Genomic DNA, 21,014 nt, shown 5'->3' with positions numbered 1-21,014 from the left:
CCAAGACATTCCACTTTGCCAAGGAATATGAGATGAGTTTAAGAGATTTAACAAGGTATTCTATGATTAAGTTCTGAGAGCATCATCCACAGGGACAGGGTTTAGAGGACGCAGAAGTCAAGGAAGGCTCCATGAGGAAGCAGAACTCAATGTGGACCTTAAAGGATAAGTGAGATATGAACAGGTAGAAAGGAGAGAGGGAATGGGCTGAGTAATGTCAAGAATTGGAGCAAAAGATGCTTTGTATTATGTTCTTTTGCATTCCCTATAATGTGAGAAATGAACTAATAGAAGTTTCTTTAAATACATAAGGGGTGCCTGGGTGGCACAGTCAATCAAGCTTCCAGCTCTTGGTTTTGGCTCAGGTCATGATCTCAGGGTCATGGGATCAACCATGCTTTGGGCTCTGCACTCAGAGCAGAGTCTGCTTGAGATTCTCTCCCTCTCCCTCTGCTCCTCCTGTTCATACTCTCTGTCTCTCTCTCAAACAAACACTAAAAAAAAAAAAGAAAAGTTTCTTTAAATAAATCAAAAGTAGGAAGCCAGAAGGAGAAATCAGTAGGGCCTCCTAATATCATGACACAAAATTTGAAAGAGAAATGAAAAAGATGTAGGTTTTATTTCAGTCTTTTTTTTTTTTTGGAATTTTATTTATTTGACACAGACATGGAGAGCACAAGCAGGGGGAGCAGCAGGCCGAGGGAGAGAGAGAAGCAGGCTCCCTGCAGAGCAGAGACCTGGATGCAGGGCTTGATCCCAGGACCCTGGGATCACAACCAACCTAAAGGCAGATGCTTAACAGACTGAGCCACCCATCAGTCTTTACTGAAGAACAAAGTATTGAAATCATGTCTTGAAGCTAACAATTTAGGAATAATAATGCTGTGGTTAACACATAGGGTGTTCAAGATCCAAATGACACAGAAGACATGCATTAACATGATTGGATGAAATCCACTTGATAATTTGGAGAAACTTACATTTTCAAGATATACTTCCTCTTTTCCAACTCTGTCTTAGTTCTCTTTTCTGGGTTGGGTGCTACTAAAACAAACATGAACAGCTCACCACAGCCAGAACCAGCATACTACAAACGTGGAACCATTTTTTATGGCCTTCAATGTATAATTTTGTCAATGATTCTTTTTAGGGACACCTGAGTGGCTCAGCAGTTGAGTGCCTGCCTTCTGCCCAGGGCGTGATCCCAGAGTCCTGGGATCAAGTCCCACATTGGGCTCCCTGCAGGGAGCCTGCTTCTCCTTCTGCCTGTGTCTCTGCCTCTCTCTCTGTGTGTGTGTCTCTCATGAATAAATAAATAAAATCTTAAAAAAAAAAAAAAAAAGAAGCTTGTTTTTTCTGACTGAGCCACCCAGTCGTCCCAAGATTCTTTTTATTTATTTTTTATTTTTTTTTCCAAGATTCTTTTTAATGTCTAAGTACAGTCTCATTCACTCTAGGATGAACTGTGTTGCCACTCCCCTTTTTAAAAAAAGATTTATTTATTTATTTTAGAGAAGTGGAGAGCACAAATGGGGGGTGGGACAGAGGAAGAGGGAGAGAAAGTCTTAAGCAGACTCCACACTCAATGTGGAGGCTGACTCAGGGCTCACTCTCATGACCCTGAGATCAGGGCCTGAGCCGAGCCAAACCAAGAGCTGGTTGCTCAACTGACTGCATCACCTAGGTAACCCAGCTTTGTTGTCTTTACAGAAATTATGTTACTTTCTCCTGGATAGGTTAAGCTTGCTTCTGTGTTCAGTGATGCTACTTTATTAGATAGCTACTCGCTGACTAAATGAGAATCAAACATATCATAGGCAGTCATTAGGGTTATCTCTGAAGTCACTCTTATGAGTGGAAGTTATATTGGCCAATAGCTAGTCCTCTTTTGCAGAGCTGTAAAGGCAATGTGGATAGCATACTTTGCCCAAATTACATACATCTCCTCAAGTTCAGCCTGTCCTTTCTAACTGACTCAAATCCATTTGGACTTCTTGCAGTTTTTCTTGATCTTCTAGCCAATAGTTTTTAAACTCACACCAATTATGTGTACTAGTGATATGACACAATCATATTCTTTTATCTAAGCATTGATTGTCGTCATAGCATCATCTTTTTTAAAATATTTATTTATTCTTGAGAAACACAGAGACAGAGAGGCAGAAACATAAGCAGAGGGACGAACAGGCTCCATGAGTCCCTATGTGGGACTCAATCCAGGGACTCCAGGATCACGCCCTGGGCCAAAGACAAGCACTAAACCACTGAGCTACCAAGGCATCCCCATAGTGTCATCTTTAAAAGCAGCAAGCCATGGGACGTCTGGGTGGCTCAGCAGTGATCATCTGCCTTCAGCTCAGGGTGTGATCCCAGTCCAAGGATCAAGTCCTGCATCAGGCTCCCTGCAAGGAGCCTGCTTCTCCCTCTGTCTGTGTCTCTGCCTCTTTCTCTGTGTCTCTCAGGAATAAATAAATAAAATCTTAAAAAAAAAAAACGGAGCAGCAGGCCTTGACTGTCTGCCATGAAAGAATCTGTTTCCCCAATGAAACCATAGCTCTTCAAGTGCAGAGACTATATTGTAAACTTTTTAAGACCATGCAGCTCCCTTTGGGAGGCACTAAACAGACAAGTTTTTTAAACTAATTTTTCTTAGAGAGAGATGAGCAAGAGAGAGAGAGAGAGAGCATGAGGTGGGGGAGGAGCAGAGGGAGAGGTAGCAGCAGACCCCTGCTGAGCAGAAAGCCTGATGTGGAACTCAATTTGGGGACCCCAGAATCATGACCTGAGCCAAAGGCAGACACTTAACCTGCTGAGCCACCGGGTGCCCCTGTAAAACTAAATTGGGGGCGACTGTGTGGCTCAGCAAGGTTGAGCGTCTGCCTTTGGCTCAGGTTATGATCCCGGAGTCCTGAGATTGAGTCCCACATTGGGCTCCTTGTGAGAAGCCTACTTTTCCCTCTGTCTATGTCTCTCTCTCTCTGTGTCTCTCATGAATAAATGAATCAAATATTAAAAAAAAAAAAAAAAAAAAAAACTAAGTTGAATTAAACCCAAAAGAGAACACATAAGATCCTGTGAATTTCCCCTGCCTTAATCTTTGCCCTTGGCACATTTTACTTTTTTTTTTTTTTTTTTTTTAAGATTTTACTCATTTATTTGAGAGAGCTTGTGAGAAAGAACGAGCTGGAGAAGGGGCAGAGGGAGAGGGAGAAGCAGGTTCCCCACTGAACAGGGAACCTGATACAGGGCTTGATCCCAATGACCCCAGGATCATGATGTGAACCAAAGGCAGGCAGTTAACAAACTGAGCCACCCAGGTACCCCTTTATTATGTATTATACTATATTACTATGTATAATAATGAAAAGACAAATGACTATTTGCTCTTTGGAGAATATAGACTTCAGACTAAATTTTTGCCTTTCTCAGAAAACCATCTTTTTCCCTAAAGATCTGTCCACTCACTTTAGAGAGAGCATGGAGGAGGGGCAGAGAGAGAGGGAGAGAACCTCAAGCAGACTGCCCGATGAACACGGAGCCCAATGTAGGGCTCAGGACTCCATCCCACAACCCTGAGATCACAACCTAAGCTCAAACCAAGAGTTGAATGTCCGACTGAGCCACCCCAGTGCCCTCTCAGAAAAGTACTTTTATAAATAAGATTGTAGGTTCGTAAACTAAAGTCTTAGAGAAGTAGGTACAGTCATCAAATTTATGGAAGTAACATCGAATATTAATTGAGCATTTACTATGTACTAAGCACTATTCTAATTAACCACTGCATATGCCATGTATATGGCACACACATATTATGTATCATAAATATTCATATGGCACATATATTTTTTCTTTAATCCCCTTAATTATTATACCCAGGAATTTACATAACTTGTCCAAGGTCCACAGGTGAGAGAGGCACAAGCCATAATTCATGGAATATATATTGATTAAGAGGATAGACAATGTTAGGGGTAGCTCTTTGTGTGTTAGAGGTAATGCTCAGAGCACTGAGTGACATGAGCCAGATTAAATAAAATCAGGAAACAAGGTAATGAATGGAAAGACAACGGAATCAGTGGATAATTTCCTTCAATATTGTGCCCAAGAGAAATGAATGGGGATTGAAACATTGAAAGTTAACCCTGTGCAAAGAGGAATAGCTGCTGAAAACCAGAGCTTCTGGCAGCTAAGCTTGTGTGGTAAGGGTTAGCCTTAGGGTAATGGGGAAGCTATCATCTTTATAGCAGTGAGACAAGAATCTCTTGTGTCTTGCATTGGTATTGAGTGATTCAATTAGTCAATGGACATTTGCTGAACAGCTACTATGTTCTAGGTACTGTGTTAAGTATTACCAAGATGCACAGAGACAAAAAGCATGATCCTAGCTCCTAAACAGGATCTTTTTATACTGATAAAGCAAGATAGAGAATCATAAAGATTGAACTGTAGGGAAACTTAAATACCTTCCCATTTGATTTTTTGCTTGTATAGATGACCAAAACCAAATCTCAGAGACAAGAACTTTGCCAAAGTTCCCATAGCATTTTCAGAGCAAAGATAAGGCTTGGGTTTGATTGCTACTCCCAAACACTTTCCCTTTTCTTATAGAGATATAATTAGTAATAACAGGTAATACTTACCAACTAGCAAATTAATGGTATAGACAATGCACTGCTTCTTACCATAATTTGTTTCCAAGGTCAAGGTCTGAATGCTAAAACTTTTTCTAATTTTCAGGTGCAAAGGGACTTTCCCAGTTGTCTCCTCAGCTGTTTTAGCATGAAAACAGAAAATGGCCCCTCCTCCATGCCCTCTGAGCACCTGTGCCACCTCAATCATATACATCACGTGTGATCTTGATATGTCTTGCTCAGTAGTTCTGAAAGTGTGTGGTCTCTCCAGACCAGCAGCACCTGGAAACTTGGTAAAAATGCAAAGTGTTGGGCCCACTCTGGACTCACTGAATCAGAAACTCCAGGGGCGGGGTCTAGTGATCTGTATTTTAATAAGCCTTCCCGGTGACACTGATGGGTTTTTGAGCTCGAGAACCTCTGGTCTCTAAATGGTTCTTCAGAGAGATTGAGAGTTCCTTGAAGGCAGGGACCATGTCCTCCACAGTTTTATTTCTCTTAGCTCTGTACCAATTTATGAGCATAGTGAGTGTTTATAAATATTTCTTAAACAACTATAGGAGTGAACATGGAAAGGCAAGATAAAAGGCATGGTAAGCATACCATTACCCACCTCTTTTCATGTAATGATTAGTACCTTTAGTTCATCTTATGTTATGACCTGAATAGTGTCTCCCCCACATCAAAATTCACATGTTGAGCTCCTAACCTCCTGGTACCTCAGAATGTGTATTTGGGGATAGGATCTTCAAAGTGGTAATTATGTAAAATGAGGCCATGTGGGTAAGCCTTAGTCCAATATGACTAGTGTCCTTCTAAGAAGAGTTAAGGAAAAAAAAAAAAAAAGAAGAAGAGTTAAGGACCTAGGCACAGAAAGAAGACCACATGAAGACAAAGGGAAGAGGGCCATCTACAAGCCAAAAAAGGCTTTAAAAGAAACCAACCCCGTCAACACCTTGATCTCAGACTTCTAGTCTCCAGAATCGTGAGAAAAATGAATTTTTGTTGCTTAAGTCACCAGATTATGGTAGTTTGTTTTGACAGCCCTAGACAACTAATTCCTTTTTTTTTTAATTAAATTAAATTTATTTTTTAAGGAAAACCTACCCCCACCGTGGGGCTTGAACTTACAACCCTGAGATCAAGAGTTGCACGCTCTACTGACTAAGCCAGCCAGACGCCTCTCAGCTAATATGCTTTGTAAAAAAATTTACAAAAATACTAGCTCTGAAATCCAGGAACTCCCATCCAAGCCTATGACAAAACAATCTTATTTTTAGATGACTCTATAACCATCTTTAGATGTTAACCATTAGAGTGTTTGTTTAAGAAATTACTCTTTCATGCTCAATATGAGCACAGATTTTGGAGTCAGACGGAGATGGGTTTCAGTCCTGACTCAGCCACTTAGAAGTTGTGTAATCTTAACCTCTAAAGACTCAGTTTCCTTCTCTGTAATTTGGGGCTCATAATAGCTCCCTCCTAGACATAATTCAATAATTGGCAAGTATATCGTAGGCACTCAGTATATGGTGACTTAAAAATGATAATTAACCAAATTATTCAGATTGGCCTTCTCTGAGAGATAGAATTACAGTAGAATTTTACTGTAACGCTTGAATCAGTTTAACAAACATAGTACTATGATGCCTCTTTAGAAGATATAAAATGACAGATTAAGTATTTTTTCAAGAGAAACAATTTGAAGAGTCATGAGGAATAAAAGGATAAGAATGTCTGGAATGCAGTCAAAAGAGGCAACACCCAGGAATAGTTAAATTGTCTCAAATTGATGAGTAAGTAGACTGTATGAAGGTAGGTATTGCTGATTTTGTTTTGTGTGCGCAGTGCCTAATATGGCATCTGGTATCTACTGTGACCTCAAGAACTTTTGGTTGAATGAATGAATGGCCTTCTGCAAGGACAATTATGTAGATTATACAAAGACATTTTAGCCCAAGTACACTTAAATAGAACTGATGGTTCTATAGCATTTTGGCATCATGCAATCAAAATTTTATTTATTTTAAAGATTTTATCTTTTTTTTTTTTAATGATAGTCACACAGAGAGAGAGAGAGAGAGAGAGAGGCAGAGACACAGGCAGAGGGAGAAGCAGGCTCCATGCATGCACCGGGAGCCCAACATGGGACTCTATCCCGGGTCTCCAGGATCGCACCCTGGGCCAAAGGCAGGTGCCAAACCGCTGTGCTACCCAGGGATCCCTATCTTATTTTTTTAAAGAATTTATGTAGTTATTCATGAGAGACACACAGAGAGAGAGGCAGAGACAGGCAGAGGGAGAAGCAGGCTCTATGCAGGGAGCCCGAAGTGGGGACTCGATCCCAGGGCTCCAGGATCATGCCCTGGGTGGAAGACAGATGCTCAACTGCTGAGCCACCCAGGGATCACCAGATTTTATCTTTTTTTTTTTTTTTTTAAGATTTTATTTATTTATTTGACACAGAGAGAACAAGGTCACGCAGAAAGAGCAGCAGAGGAAGAAGGAGAACCAGGCTCCCCACCAAGCAGGGAGCCCGATGTGGGGCTTGATCCCAGGACTCCGGGATCATGACCTGATCCAAAGGCAGATGCTTAACCCGACTGAGCCACCAGGCACCCTTAAAATTTTTATTTTTAAGTAATCTCTGCACCCCACCTGGAGCTCAAACTCAGCACCCAGACACCAAGAGACACATGCTCCACCCACCGAGCCAGTCAAGTATCCCCAGAGTTTTAATTTTTAATCTGAGAATTTCATATTGCAGAAATAACCTAAGAAAACCATCCTAGGGTAGCCCAGGGGTTTAGCACCGCCCTTGGCCTGGGATGTGATCCTGGAGACCTTAGATCCAGTCCTGCATCGAGCTCCCTGCATGGAGCCTGCTTCTCCCTCTGCCTGTCATTTTCTCTCTCTCTCTCTCTCTCTCTCTCTCTCTCTCTGTCATGAATAATAATAATAATAAATCTTAAAAAAAAAAAAAGAATCCTAAAGAAAAAAAGTTTGTTGTGTTTTGTTTTTTTAATTTTTATTTATGATAGTCACACAGAGAGAGAGAGAGAGGCAGAGACACAAGCTGGCTCCATGCAGCGGGAGCCGGACGTGGGATTCAATCCCGGGTCCCCAGGATCGCGCCCTGGGCCAAAGGCAGGCGCTAAATCGCTGCGCCACCCAGGGATCCCTGTTTTTTGTTTTTTTTTTGTTTTTTTTGTTTTTTTTGTTTTTTTTTGTTTTTTTGCCTGTTTTTTGTTTTTAATGTCTTTGGAGCACCTGGCTGATTTAGTCAGTGGAGCATGTGACTCTTGGTCTTGGGGGCTGTGAGTTCGAACCCCATGTTAGGTGTAATGGTTACTTAAAAATAAAATCTTCAGTGCAGCGCGGGTGGCTCAGCAGTCTAACGCCTCCTTCAGCCCAGGGTGTGATCCTGGAGACCCCGGATCGAGTCCCATGTCAGGCTCCCTGCATGGAGCCTGCTTCTAGCTCTTCCTGTGTCTATGCCTCTCTCTCTCTCTCTCTGTGTCTCTCATGAATAAATAAATAAAATATTAAAAAAAAATCTTTACAAATAAATAACAAAAATGTCTTCAGCTGAAGTAATACTCAAAATACGGAAATCCTGGGATAGCATTTGGAGCCACTCCAACCCCATCTACATTTCACCTCTCTTCCCTTTCCCCCTCAGCCCTCCCTTGCTGTCCCAAACTGTTGCGACCATCCTCATAGCCCCTCACATGAGTGGCCCAGTGCCCCATACTTCGGACCCTTTGGGATCAGCTTCCCTCATTAAAACTTATTTTGTCTTGTGCCTGCTTATCTTTGGGATACTCAACCAACTAATCTGATAAGTTAATTTAAACTGAGGTGCTAAAGAATGATAATGGTTGAACATCAGTCTACTCCTGGATAACAATTGATTTCAGCAGCACCTTATTGGGAAGTGTAAGTCATACATTTCAAGCATGTGTCCCAGCCATTGTGGGAAGATATTTTAAGCAGGGGGATTTCCTCAAACCCCTCAAATTACACCGTGTAGACAGCTGCCTATCCCACATGATCTAGCCAACTCCTTGGCATCCAGTTATCAGCACTCATGGAACACTAGAGGAAACAGGTCTATTCCTCTTCTTTTTTTTTTTTTTTTTTTTGTTTTTTTTTTTTTTGTTTTTTTTTTTTTCTATTCCTCTTCTTAATAGAGCTTGGAAACAGTGACTGGACTATTTATGTCATGTAAAGGAAAGGCCATTTACTCTGGAACTTACCCAGAAAGCACTCATTTCCTGGGCCTAGAGGTGAACTCTTCTCTACCTCATCTCTGGGGATGGTTGAATGACTAGTGCCTAGATTAGCCAAAATGAGTGGGTTGGGACAGGCAAACACCAAGAAAGGACTGGTAATAGACAGTTAAGCTTCACAGGTAAAAAGATCCTAGACACCGATATGAATTTATATGAGCACACACATGAGAGAACATTGAGCCTAATCATAAAAATAGCTGTTTTTTTTTTTAATCAGGTGTGAACTATATTAGCCATGCTAAAGTATTTACAAGTTTAAAAAGATCTAATCCTCTGATACTGAGGAAAATAAGGGTTGTGATTCCCATTTCAGATAAAGAAACCGAGGCAAAATTGAAGCAACTATCCCACAGTCAAATGGGAAATGAGATTTTAAGCCAAGTCTTTGAACTCTCAAGTTCATGGTTGGGACAGATACTTAACAGTCTTTCATATTACTGAATCAAGAATCTTAATATAAAAAAGGGGGGCCACCTGGGTGGCTCAGTGGTTGAGCATCTGCCCTTGGCTCAGACCGTGATACTGGGGTGCTGGGATGAGTTCTGCACAGAGCTTCCGCAGGGAACCTACTTCTCCTTCTGCCTATGCCTCTGCCTTTCTTTCTGTGTCTCTCATCAGTAAACAAACAAATAACAAAAAATAAAATAAATAAAATAAAATTAAATAAAATAAGATAAAGAATCTTAAAGCCGAGGGTCCTAGAGCATCCTTTTTAATTATCCAGACCTTGGTTACCTCTGCTAAAAAGGAGTTTACTACCTCACAAGGCAGCCTGTGCCATACAGCTATACTCATTGGGAAGCCTTTAAATGTTAAATTAAAATTGATTTCTCTGTAACTTCCCTTCATTTAGTCTTTTTTTTTCTTTTTCTTTTCTTTTTTTTTTTTTTTTTTTAAGATTTTGTTTATTTGTGAGAGATGCAAAGAGAGAGGTAGAGACACAGGCACAAGGAGAAGCGGGTCCCCTGCAAGGAGCCCGATGCGGGACTCCATCCTGGGACTCCAGTATCAGATCTGAACTAAAGGCAGATGCTCAACCACTGAGCCACCCAGGCATCACCCCTTCATTTGGTCTTAATCATGCCTCCTGGAGAACTCGAAACAAAGCTATTTCTTTCCATGATGCCATTTTGGATTGGAGACAGAGATCATGAACTACCACTTCCTTCTCCCACCCGCATCTTTGGAGTAGTCTCAGTTCAGGAAATCTCACTGTTGAACTGTTCACTCTCAGACTCATCAGTAACGAGAAAAGCCCCAAAGTGCCACCTATATCTTGGGTCTAATTTGGGTAATAGGTGTGATCCCAATTACTTACTTAAGGTACCTATGAAATATCGGTTTAGTTAAGCCATTTGAGTCCCCCATGAAAGTATGGAATTCATCTAATAGAGCAAATAATGGCTAACATTTATTGAGCTCTTCCTATATGCCAAGAACAGTGCTAAGTGCCTTATAAACACTTTCCCCACATCCAACCCCACCACTCCATGAGGCAGGTATTGTCATTATCCCAGTTATACGGATGAGGAAACTAAGACCCAAACATTCTGAGGTCTTCTGCTCATAATTGCATATCTTTCTTTTCCGATGATGTGAGGAGAGGGTAAGGGCAGGATGGAAATTGTGGTCCCCAGAGTGAGAGTTGCATTTTCCCATCTTTCTTTATGTATACATTGCCTCTCTCCGTTTTGGCTCATTTCTTCACAAACATTTAATAAGCACCTCTCACACAAACACTTATTCTGCAGTGACTAGAGTTAAGACATAGTCTGCAAAGAAAGTTATGACACCTTCTAGACCTTATCTCCAGGGTCCAGGAAGCCTTCAGAGTGGAGGTAGCACCTGATGTGGGTTTTGAAACATAAATAGGAAGAGAAGAGTTGAACAGTCAAAGGACAGGATAGGGAAATTCAAATTTCAGCAAGAAGGAACAGCATTGTAAACACCCAGAGTCACGAATTTGCATGAGAGAAAAAAAAAAAAAAAAACCCACCATATCGTAAGCAGGGTCCAAAATTTTAGAAACTTAAAATAGAAGTAAAGTTTGCATTACCTTGAGGTTAAAGAAAAATGTTTTTTGTTTTTTTTTTTTTTTCAGTTGGATCATGCTGTCCACAAAAAGCACACAAAGTGAGGATGGTGAAACTCGTTGTGTACACAACTGCCTGGTCATTTAAGCGAAGTTCAAAGGATCATGAGGCAGTCATTTCCAGTTGCCCCCTAAAACACTCCTTTGGAAGAGCTCTTTAGTCTGCCGCCATTTGAGAAAGTGGGAGGCGCTTAGTAGAGGACCACTTGTTAATTGCAGTTACATCTGAAATTTACATTATCACAGACTTTTTAAAACTTAAAAAAATTATGTATTCATTTATGTAATCACTGCACCCAATAGGGAGCTCAAACTCATGACCATGAGAACAAGTCACATGCCCTTCTGAATGAGCTAGCCAGGTGCTTCGGATTATCATAGACTTTTCCTTTGTTGCTGAGTGTGGCCCCTGGGAGGTAAAAGGAGTAGAGAGGAATCTAACTGAACAGGTAACCATAGGTGATCATAACCAGTTGCTTGTGCCATTCTGTCGAGGATGAATATTATCTGAAGACTGACTAAAAGCCATAGAAGGATTTTGAACACAATCACTCAAGTGCCTCCTTCTATAAAAAGCATTACCTGGCTATCACACTTGGTGGTGAATTCCTTTAACCCACGTGCTTTGTATCATTTGGTCTCATCTCCCCTTAGATTCAATACCCTGTATTCTATTTTTGTTGTATGTTATTCATACCTACAATATGTGCTCCAAATATATTTGTTATGTGAAGGAAAGAAGCAAAGGCAAAGAAATTGTTTGAGTTCCTATGATTGCACGACTCAATCTATTGGAATTGAGTTCACAGTGTGGATAAACTGTTAAAGTTGTACGGAGACAAAACAAAACTTAAAATGTTTATAAGTATGAATGTGAATTATACAACCATATTTTTTCAAATAAACTTTTTTTTTTTTTTAAGATTTTATTTATTTGAGAGAGAGAGCACAAGCAGGGGGAGAGGCAGAGGGAGAGGAACAAGCAGACCCTTCGCTGAGCAGAGAGCCCAACGAGGTGCTTGATCCCAGGACAGTGGGATCATAACCAGAGCTGAAAGCAGGCACTTAACCAACTTAGCCACCCACGTACCCCAAGCCTTTACTTTTTTATTTGCTCAATTCTACTGAACCCCAAAGTACTTGGGACTACAGAGGACACAAAGCAAGTGTATATGCTATCAGTATGTTCATCATGGATGGAATTGATTTATCAAGATAACATATTTTATAAGATAAGTGAAAGGGCTAGGATTCATTACTAGTGTTAATTCCACTGTCAAAATCTCAATCCTAGCCTTTAAACTTGCAAATCTACATATTTCATTTGAGGAAGGGTGCTTAGATTCTACAGGAACCAAACCGGATTGCAGAAAGACTCCACCTTCCAGGCCAGTGCTTCTCAAAATATGGTACCTGAGCCAGCAGTAGCAGACCTGGAGATTTGCTCAGGAAGTGCAGAAATGCAAATTATCAGGCCCCACCCCAGCAAGCCTACGGAATCAGAAATTCTGAGGGTGAGGCCTGGTAATCTGAGTTTTAAAAGCTCTCCAGGTGATTCTAAAGCAGGAAGCTCAAGTTTCAGAGCCACTGCTTCTAGTTACTCTGGCTCTTTGTGAAGGGAACAGCTGAGATGGGGAGTGTGGGAACCTATTCCCCACTCTTCAACGATCCTTAATATCTATTGGTTTGCTTTGCCATTACCCTAATACAGATGGAACGTAAGGCCCATTAGACAAAACATGAACCAGACCTGTTCCACAGAACTGTGATGTCAGTTTTCCTTGGCTTTGCCTTTGGTCATTTAAAAAAAAAAAAGTCTTGCTTCATGAGCCACACTAGTCTCTGAACTTTTCCCTTTTCTAGTAAAAGTACAAATTCCAGCTGGAGTTCTTGACCAACAACATCTTTCTACAGAAGTTGCTGTCTTCTATGCTTTGCTGAGTTCCAGAGATAAGATAAATAATTTACCAAATGTAGGTTTCTGATTACTCACTCTATTAGCATTTAGAGCAGAGAGCTCTGGCCCCTGGGGATTTTGATTAGTTCAGATGCAACCCATCTGCTTTTGTTTTTTTGTGGGGTGTTTTTTTTTGGGGGGTGGGGTTGCCTGGAAAAGCCAGGGAGCTCCCAGCATCCCACACATACTTTAGGGATGAACTGCCTAAATCTTAAGGGTTTTACTGGAAATTCTGGGGAATGCTATTTTCTTATTAAACACACACACACACACACACACACACACACACACACAGCTGCTAAGACTCTTCCTCCCTGTCCCCTCTCTCTTTTCTTTTAATGCTGAGTAAAAACAAAACTCCACAATTCATTTTCATTTATTATACGACATAAGATAGCTGAAAGGGTATTTTCAATCTTGTGCAATTTATTTATGCTAAATTTATGCTGCACACAAGAGTAATTTCAGGGAATTTTATAGAAGGGGTGTAGTAGAGTTTCTCCTAAATCAAGTGACACTCTGGGCGGCGGCGGGGGAGGGGGGGCGGGGAGGGGGACAGCTTGTTACATCAAAGCATCCATCCTTCACTTACATGATTTTAAAGTATTGTTGCAATGTCAATAGTGATAGAAGCAAAAAAAAAAAAAAAAAGTTATAGAAGCAATAGGGTTGTACCTGTAGTTATTCATGGTCTCTTTCCTGTATGGTTAAGTTTGTGTCATTATTATTTTATACAGTTCTTTTTTTTTTTTAAAGATTTATTTATTTATTTATGATAGGCATAGAGAGAAAGAGAGGAAGAGATTCAGGAGGAGGGAGAAGCAGGCTCCATGCCGGGAGCCCGACGCGGGACTGATCCCAGGGCTCCAGGATCGCGCCCTGGGCCAAAGGCAGGCGCCAAACCGCTGAGCCACCCAGGGATCCCTATTTTATACAGTTCTTAACAGTAAACTGAAGTACAGAAGAAATCACAGCAAAAACAGCTGATTTTGTGGATTGTTTATTGCAAAAGCAGAGGAAAAATCTGAGATAAACCGAAGAAGCAATGTGTTGGATATGTAATACATGTTCTTTCGGTGCCTTCAAGATAACATGATCAGCAACTTACTCCATCCCTTTTGAAAAGAAATATTGAACTGTGTGGCTGGATGGTAGAGCATAGTGGTGAAAAGATCTTATTTTGGAAATCTGTGAGAAAAAGACTCTGCATTTAGTCTTCCACGTCGGATTTCTGTATTTTCACGCACCGTCTTAAAGCAAAATCAAGATTTCACATCTCACTTCCTCTGGTGAACACCCCGTGAATAAGTAAGGCGATAATATGACATCTTACTACAAACCTGACTATTGTTTTCCTGTCCGTGATTTAGTACAAAGTTGATCATCTCCCAATACCAAGTTGTACTGAAAATCCCTTGCGTGGAAATGAAAGTTGTGGCTTGGTTCGGGGAGTGCATCTAGCTGAGCAACGAGCCTGGGTACAGAAACAACATTATTAGATCAGAGATACCCCTAAAAGGTAAGGTAAGGACACAAAAGGAATTTCTTGGGCTTCACAGCTCTGGGTTGGAAGCAACTACAGAGTGAAAGGTGTAAAAAATGGTACCTGCTACCTATTTTGTGTCTCTCTGGGAGATTAACCTACTTTCTTGGCTCATTTTCTTCTTCCTACATCAGTTGGTGTAAAGGCTGCGGTAGCTGGCAGCCTCAGATGACTCCATCTGCATCTGTCAGCATAGTTCAGGGCCTCTCCGGGACACAGAGTCATTTACCTCCATTTCCTCTTGCTTTTCTCCCCACAGCAGGTAACAAGGCTGCCCCAAGCTTCGACACATTCTCTCCCCTGTCCTAAGAACCTGCCAAGCCAAGGACGGTGAGTTAATAGTTGGAGCGTGTATTCCTTTCTGTTTTCCTGTCTTCTGACATCTCCAAGAGGCTGGAGCAGTAAATCTGAGAAAAGCAGCATGTAAGTACACACACACACACATACACACACACACACACACACACACTCACTCACGGGAGAACTCGGACCCAGCCACTTGCTCTCCACTTCTGCTTGCCGTCTGCTGCATCTTAGAAGGTTTCATATTGCTCCTGCAACATTTTTTTGGTTGGAGGGCTGAATGAAACACAACCTTCCCTGCAGACATCAAAGCACGTCTCCTGCATAGCAAACTCTCCAACCAGCCTTTCGTCTCTCCGGCTACATTCCAATTTAACCGGGGCTGCCTTGCATGATAATCAGGCCTAATTACCACTTTATCCTTTGATTGTTGTGCTGAGTTCTGGAACTGCCGAGCTTTTCTCGGTACGGTCCTGCCTCTTCCCGCACTCTCCCTCCTATTATTCAGCATACCCATCTGAGAGAGTTCGCAGATTTAGCCTCATAATTAACAAATGGTCGGAAAGGGCAAGGCTGTGCCTTTGGGATCTCAACGCTCAGTCCACCTATTAAACTTGAATTTCTTTCACGACAGTGCGAAGACCTTGCCATGGACAGGATATTCCGAATACCTTGGGAGCTTTAAAGAGATTTATTACCAGGTTAAAGAGTAAAACAGGCCCTGAGATGATATCCTCGTTCCCCTAGAGCTATTTTCCTACCTTTTCTCTTACCGCACACACACAAACACCAAGTCGTTTACGAAATGTTGGAGCCAGAGGGAAAGGGGCGTAGACAGGGACCTTCTGGAAACCTTTCACCAGTTTTTCCCCTTTGATAAGATGCATTTTGATGCCTTAGTTTCTCGAACTGAAAAAGGCATCACAGTCAAAATAATTGAAAAAATGGGGGATCAGGTAATCCTGTTGACCTCCATCTTAAGCCACCCAGGTAGATGATCACATATTTTATTTGAAAGTTCTTTTTCATGTCCCGTTACACACATTTTCTGAGTGCCTACATGTGCCAGGCACAGTGGTAGGTGCTAGGGAACCCTTAAAAGACTACAAGCAAGACACCTGGCTGGCTGAGCCCCTAGAGCACGTGACTCTCGATCTGGGGGTGCGGGTGGGGGTAGGGTCGTGAGTTTGAGTTCTACTTTGGGCCCAGAGATTACTCCAAAAAAATAAATAAGGGACCACAGGCATTTAGGTGAGGAGGAGGACTAAGAAGACCGGGGAGGTCTAGAGGCAAACATTTTTCAAAAATGTAATCTGAGTGGAACAAAATTGACCTTGAGTTGATATTGTTGAAGCTGGGTTTGGAAACATGATTGTGCATCATTACTATTTTGTCTATTTTTTAGGTTTTAAATGTTCCATAATAGAACGTCGGAAGAAAGGAATGTAAACCGGAACCATAATCTGTAGAACCACCTGGAGGAAACTGGATGAAATGCAGATTCTCTGGCCCCACCCCAATTGTAGCCGGTGTTTCTTGATAGGGCTCAGGAATCTGCATTTTAAGCAAGCTCCTCATGCAAATCCGATGCCTACTGAAGCTTGAGTTCCTTGGCAGGAGAGACAGTAAGTGCCAAGAGTGGAGGCGTAAGAAGAAAAACCATTTATCAGAGAAGAAAAACTTCCCTGGAAACCACTTACGGAGGTCGGACAATTTCATGACTGGAAAGAGGACCTTTGAGATCCAGAGGCCAGGCCAGAGCTTCTCTCACATTGTGAGGTGTGCCGGAATCACCGGGATCCTGTTCAAATGAAGTAGGTTGTGGATGGGGCCTGGAATTCTGCATTTTGAGCTAGCTCCCAGGTAAAGCCTTGCTTCGAGTCTGGGGGATCACCTTTGGATTAGCAAGGATTAGTATTTTACAGAGAAGGAACCTGAGGCTCAGAGAGAAAAATACTTGCTCAGAGCTGCAAGCATCCAAGTGCATCCCTTCGTGCTGCTGCTGACTAAGGAGGCTGAGCCCATGTAGGAGCCTCTTACCTGCTGGGTATGGGGAGCTGGCTCCCTGCAGGGGGATTGCAAATGTGGGCCAGTCCTGGAGCAGGGCTACAGTACAGATTTCTCCTCAGCACCACAGGGGTGATCTGAGGAGCCGCCAAGTGGCCGTTCTGCCACAGTCTGTTGTTTCTTATCATCATGACTACATCTCCCAGGTCTGGGATCTTGAATTCCACTTGGAATTCCATGCAACTTCTTGGGTAATAATTAGATAAACTGAATGCATGACCCAATGCACTGACATGCGCCTGGATTTTAGCAAATTTTCAGTCCGATGCTAGCACACTGAGCAAGTTAGCTATCCTGAGTTGCAAAGGCAATATGGTTTATAATCTATTAAATAGACTCCGTGGTATCAGGATTGGGGAGCATTCTTTGACACAGGAAATCCTGTTTCACACAGTGGCTGGTAAACTCAGAAAACTGATTATCCCAGACCTGGTACAGATTCAAAGATCTTTCCCACTCTCCCTAGAGGGTGGATAAGATAGTTTATCATCCTTAATGAAAGGGGATGCTTGGGTGGGGAGGGGGAGTACTTCTCAACCTTTGAGGTTGAGGTCGGAGACCTTGTCAGTGACAACCCAGGACAGGACCACTGAAGAACTGAGCTGGGGAGTATGTTTTATAATCACTAATTTTCAGGTAGTGAAGAACTATGGTAGGACATTTGGACTCCAGAAATTTCTTTCTTTCTTTTTTTTTTTTTTTGCTCCAGAAATTTCTAAACAAAAATGTTACTAGAACCCACCCTCCCCCAAACATACACACACACATACACAGGCATTCTCTGCCTATCCCCTCAAATGAAGCATCTTTTCCTCTGGCTTCCAATTTCTGTTGGAAGGAAATGTCTCTGGGTTAGAACAGTCTGTGATCTTTTCCAAAGACATGAGCGAGTCCTCTTGAAACATCACATGTTACGTTTGTATCTTTTGCCCCTGGTCCAAAGACACATTTTCCCTGAGCCTTCTTATCTAGAAATCCTAAGGCAGCTGGGACAGATGAATGGTAGGCAGAGTCTCCAGCCCTTGTGGTCCCAATCTGAGTGAAGTGTGAAAGCTTCCCAGAGGATCAGAGTCCAGAGAAAAGTTAATTTTTGGTTCTAGGCATGTGGACTTAGGTTTTTGTGCCGGTGAGGAGCGAGGGCTCGGAATGAGTAAACTCTTGGGGGTGGGGGTGGGGGGGCTGGGGCGCGCGGCTGGGAGAGGGGCCTAGGGCCTCCCTGGAGCCCAGAGCCTTTAGTAATCTGCTTTGTGAATGGAGTTTAAGGGGGAGGGGGATGCACATACTTGGAATGCCTTTATCTGGGTGGGCTCCTTCTCTCCGGACTTTCAGGATGTGGGAAATGGAAGATGAAAGAGGCTGCATTTCCAGCCTATCAGGTTACAGTGTGTAAAATGGAGAGGGAAAGAAAGGGGGGGATGAAGAGGGTGGGGGGAGAGATGGTGCGGAGGGGGGCGGGAGGCCGTGTCCAGGGGGGCCCGGGAAACCCAGTTTGGGAACTGGCTGGGGAGAGTCAGAAAGAAAGACAGCCGGGCGTGCAGAACACGTTTCGCATCACCTCAGAGCTGTGGAATTTCCTCTCTTCTGGGGGGAGGCCTGTGAAGATGAAGTTGGTTGAAGGTTAGTCGGTGATGAATAATAGCCCAAAGGCGTCTGATGGAGGGTGTTACCCAGTGACTGGTGTTTACAAGCAGAGATTCGGTGGTGGGGAAGGGAGGTGAGAGCCGGGCCGTCTTCGGGCAGAGCTGGTAAGCAAATGCTGTGACCCGAGACTGGAGCCCACGTATGGATTTTATTTGTGTCCAACCCCTGCGGTATGCAGAGCCCGGAGTGTGGGCCGAGGAGGGGCCGAGAGCAGCGGGGAGGTCATCAGAAACAGCGGGAGAACCTCCTCCGTGGGTGAAGGATCCGGGGCCCTGCGGGCACGAGCTGGGCTGTGCTTTGTGTCCCCTGGGCGGTCCCTGCAGCTCTGTTTCTGTTCTAGCTAAGCCACGTGCTCCCCGCCACTCAGCTGTCGCACCCCAGGCTCCGAGGCCCTTAACCTCCCAAGAGCTGAGCTCTTTTCTTCCATTCTGCCCAGGCTAGTGTCCTTCCTTCTCCTCTAAAGGGAAAGAGAGACACCCCTACACACACACACACCATCCAAATCTCTACCCCAGTGTGGAAGTGTGCAAAGCAGGGTCCGTAGTTCCTAAGGGCGGGGACATCTCCTTTAGGGGAGAATCAAGATAGTGGAGAAGCATGGGGTCAAGTTATGGTAGAGACTGGCAGAGAGAATGGGGCGTGGGAACATGGGAGAAAGCAATGGGGTAAGCCTGTTCAGAGAAAAGGAATATTTATTAAACCCTGATACTAGCCATAATCAGGCAACACATTGTTCTTATCATAGGATGGGTAGAGAGTTCTTAGATGGCGTATAAATCACCCCATACTATAGATGACAAAAATATTGCTTGTTTGGGAAAAATTATAATACAATAAAATACACTTGTCACAAACCATACCAAGCTTTGTTTCATCTTTTTTCTCTTGTTTCAGAAAGCCGTTTAGGATTTTGCAGTCCTCATTTCCAAACATCTATTAGGGCCTTACTGTAGTCGCGTGAGAGGTTCAGTTAATAAAGATTTCTGGTTGATAGATAGCCAAAGCAAACACCCTTTTGCACACTATCTTCTTTGAATTGCTACTAAACTATAGAAGCATTCAGTACCCCCCCCCGTTTTTTTTTTTTTTTTTTATCATTTTACACAAATCGAACACTCACGTTCTTCTCCTTTCTTTTACAAACATCTTCCCCCAACAGTTTTGGAAAATAAATACAGTGCTTCTTTCTCTGTTATCTGCTCTCTGACTACCTTTCCTAGGAGAGCTGTAGCCTTGACCCTTGCCAGACTAAACCCAGCTTCCCTGATCTACACTGGTTCTTTTTTTTTTTTTTAAGATTTTTAATTTATTTATTCATGAAAGACCCGCAGAGAGAGGCAGATACATAGGCAGAGGGAGAAACAGGCTCCTCATAGGGAGCCCGATCCAGCCAAAGGCAGATGCTCAACCACTGAGCCACCCAGGCGTCCTTATTTATTTATTTATTTATTTATTTATTTATTTATTTATTTTTAAGTAATCTCTACAGCCATCTTGGGACTTGAACTCACAACCTTGAGATCAAGAGTCGCCTGCCTCATGGACTGTGCTGGCAGGGCGCCCCTGAACACCACAGTCATTTTCTAAATTTGACTTTTTTTTTTTTTTGAAAGGGTTATTAAAGGGATGCCTGGGTGGCTCAGGAGTTAAGCATCTGTCTTCAGCTCTGGTCATGATCCTGCGGTCCCAGAATTGAGTCCCACATTGGGCTCCCTGTATGGAGCCTGCTTCTCCCTCTGCCTATATCTCGGCCTTTCTCTGTGTCTCTCATGAATAAATAAATAAAATCTTAAAAAGAAAAAAAAAAGGAAAGGTTTTAAATTTGGGATGGAAACTATTATTTGAACTGGTCCTTCTGGATTTCCTAGTGGTTTCCTAAGAACAGGTAAGGGCGTTAACTCAAGTGATATTTCCTTTGTGCCCAAGTAAAATCAGCCAACAGCATGCTTTTCTATTCTTAGTAGACATGAAAATTAATTTTTGAAAGTCCTATAGTTAGCTTAGTCCATCATAACCTGCTCTTGACCTTAGTGGAGGATCTAAGGACTCGGATGTTAAAATTAGAACTGACTTTGAGTGCTGGCCCTATTTACCAGCTGTGCACCTTATTTTTATTTAACTAACACTTATACAGCATTTACTATGTGCCAAGCACTGTTCTAAGCGTTTTACAAATATTTGCTTGGCTAATCCTCAGAGTAGTCTTATTATTATGTAACACTATTATGAAGTAGTGTTATTATTGTCCTCGCTTTACAGATGAGGAATCTGAGACGTGGAGATGTGAGGTAATCTGCCCACTGACGAACATGAGCATAAGCTTGCTTCCCTAGCACGTCCCCTGCGAGGTGGGAGGCGGAGCTCTGGTTCAGAGCTACCTTGGACAAGTCACTGAGCGGTGCCCGGGCCCTGTGAAGCATGGAAACTGGCAGCAGGGAAGACACACACATGTGAAAACCCAAACAGTGAAGCCAGAGGGGAGGGA

The 21,014-nt window shown here is 42.7% G+C and overlaps 1 long non-coding RNA gene across 1 annotated transcript; it reads left to right on the top strand.

Annotated features, from left to right (window-relative positions):
- The first annotated feature begins 13,583 nt into the window (after window positions 1–13,583).
- LOC112641510 (uncharacterized) lies at window positions 13,584–18,044 on the top strand. The gene is made up of 3 exons (XR_003124675.3): window positions 13,584–14,494; window positions 14,778–14,848; window positions 16,227–18,044. It is a non-coding gene; the product is annotated as an uncharacterized LOC112641510 (long non-coding RNA).
- Window positions 18,045–21,014: the final 2,970 nt, after the last annotated feature.

This window comes from Canis lupus, chromosome 12 (genome assembly GCF_003254725.2).
Source record: "Canis lupus dingo isolate Sandy chromosome 12, ASM325472v2, whole genome shotgun sequence".
Taxonomy (NCBI): domain Eukaryota; kingdom Metazoa; phylum Chordata; class Mammalia; order Carnivora; family Canidae; genus Canis; species Canis lupus.
This window is presented reverse-complemented; position numbering and strand designations above follow the sequence as displayed.